The following is a 2921-nucleotide window of genomic DNA, read 5'->3' on the forward strand; positions in this document are numbered from 1 at the left end:
CGCTCTGTCTGGCCCTGGTCTGTATACGCCTACCTGTCTAGATACTCAGGCCAGGCACCAGGCCTTTGTTACGGCTACACAGGCAGCTCGGTCCTCAGCTGCTGTTTCTATTCTGGATGTGGCCTGGCTGCCGAAATGTTCAGACCAGATGCTGGTCTCGCCTGGAAGCACGGTTCTGCTTCTGTCAGTTCTTGGCTGCCAAATAAAGTGTTCAGCTCACTTTCACAAATTATGGCTTGCTAAGCAGAACAGTAGCTCCTGTTCAAACCAGGTGCCGTGCTGGGCCCTTACTCACGACTTGCCAGGTACCACAATTCGTAACTACTATTTCTCTTTCTCGCTATGCCTTGTTGCGTCAGTGTTCAGGCCAGGAGCTGGGGCCTTACAGTTTGACAGACAACGATGTCCTTGGTTTATGTGTTCTGCATATGGTGCACGTGAGGAGTTAGACTGACAGCGGCAGATCGGCAGTGACTACCGCGCCCGGGAGGTACAGAGGCTGGAGTCGGCTGCGTCTCCGAGGTAACGGCTTACAAAATCCCCAATGACTGGATAAAATAAAAGAGTAAAATGTTTCAACATGTTGAACTTGAATACAAATCCTACGGAAGGATCAATAGATCAAGCAGTGCTTCCATCTTCGGCATAACACTCTGCAGCGGACTTACCTTGCCTGTTCGACTAAGCCTCGTCTTTTCAACAAGAAGTCAAGAACTCTTGCCGGTATCTTTTAGTCTGACAGATGTGAGCAGAATATCAAGACTGCGCACCGTTTGAAAGGAGCACCTGTGGTTCTTGATTCTCCTAAGCGAGACGGAGCCAATCACGTCTTTCCTTACATAACCCCATGTCCGGTCTGAGCGTCAGTGATGATGAGACAAGGGTGATGATAGGACGGTGATAACACGCCTTCAGCTACATCAGATAGTCACCCCGAGCCTCCGTGGTAGCTCTCTATTCAGTAAAGAAAATGTACATGAAACACTCGAGTATAGTGAAGTATGGTGTATATGCTGAAAAATATGTCAGTGTATAGATCTCTGTTATGGTTGCCAGTTGTGCCTTGTGTTGAATACATAAACCCTGCTACATCTACTCCATAACGAAATAGCAGCTACACTTTATCGTCATCTTTACCACAGCATCTCAAGTATCGTCCAATGCTAGCTATGAAACGGCCATCAAATATCCAGGCTTCTCAAAGTCAAGCATGCCTCTCGGCAAGACATGTAAGATGTATCCCTGCATCAGAATTCCATCTCAGCATTCCACCTCAGTCATTGTTCCAAAGCTACGAATGATGCATCCCTACATCAGTTAGTTTAACATACAGTACATACAGTACTATAGCCCATCCCCAGATGCCCTACAGCCCATCCCCAGATGCCTGAGATGTCAGTAGTGCACGGAAAGCAAAGAGCGACCTAAACTGGAACCAAAGCTCCTACCTAGCCGAAGAAACTCTACTGTACTGTACTGTACTGTACTGTACTCTACTCTTAGTACCCACTTATCCTCTGGTGCTAGCTGATTCTCTCCGCTATTTCCAGCGTTCGATGTGGGCATACGATCGTTAGGAAGAGGGTAATACACAGACACAATATTGATTTAGCAGGAACACCTGAGTCTCTAACCTTATCTCACCAATACTGACATGTATCCACGTCGCTGACAGTACAAGACACACAGACTGACTGTATTAACTTCGTGGGCTAATGGGGGTAATTTTTCGTTAGATTGCCAGCGCAAAAGTGTTTGCATTTCATTATGGCTGTCGTCAATATTCCAATGTGTTCATTTTCGTACAACCCACTTAAAATGGGAATCGTGGCTGAGTCTTTCCACTATGATTTGAGATGCCGAAAACATTCTCGTAAATAATAGACCAATCCGCCCACCAAATGTCACCGGCCATTGAGATCGCCAAACATCATTTGAATACCTTTGGAATCATTGAAAGGTAATCAGAAAATCTCTGAGATAATTGAAGTATACATGTAGTTGTTAGGCCTTGGGAGTCTTTCAAATATCATTGTTATCCTTGATGATAATTAAAGATATCGTTGAGATTGGAGGTCATTGGATGTTATTGAAACATCGTTCTATCTTGAAGGTTATTGAAAAACGTTGTTAAACTATGCTATATGGCAAGGACTTGTATAATGTGGTTGACAATGGTAATCATGGTTAGACTTTGGAGGTCATTTTCAAATTCATTTCTTTACATTTTGGTCTTTTTCGTTTGATTTTGGCATTCTACGGCATTGGTATCGTTTTACAATTTTTTTTGCAACTTACGGTATATCTGCTCCTTCTCCAACTGTTTTGTACAGTATGATTGAAACCTTTTTTGGGGAACGGACGAAAATTGATGCGCGCGTGGATGTCATCCATATCATCACATCAACATGGCCTTATTTCCTTAGACTTCAGCAGTCGCCATCCATTCCCGGAGCTCCAAACAACATCCAAACACTCCACATACAGAGGAGTCTATTCTTAGTCCGTACCCGGGGTTACAGGGACAGATGTGTTTGCTCTCCTCGGTAACAAGTGCAGAAACAAACACAGCAGGATGAAAGAAAGGAATGGAATCGTGTTGGGCTATGATTTGTTTTCTGATTGCAACGCGGCATCAGCTTGCATGAATGGCTTCTGGTATTAGAATGGTTTAAGGTAAGGGAGGTTTTTCGCGCATGTCTGGAGGCTTTTTTTGGGGGGGGGAGCCTACCGAGAGCTGACTCTGAGACATGATGTTGAACTAAGTTTCTGTATCTATATCTGTATCTGCATCGGTGTAGCCGGTACATATAACCACCCTTCGGCGTAACACACCAGCTTCCGTATCAGTATAGCCGGTATAACCACCCTTCGGCGTAACACACCAGCTTCTGTATCCGTATAGCCGGTATAACCACCCT

The sequence above is a fragment of the Branchiostoma belcheri genome, unplaced genomic scaffold (genome assembly GCF_001625305.1).
Source record: "Branchiostoma belcheri isolate BF01 breed outbred unplaced genomic scaffold, Haploidv18h27 scaffold11, whole genome shotgun sequence".
NCBI lineage: Eukaryota > Metazoa > Chordata > Leptocardii > Amphioxiformes > Branchiostomatidae > Branchiostoma > Branchiostoma belcheri.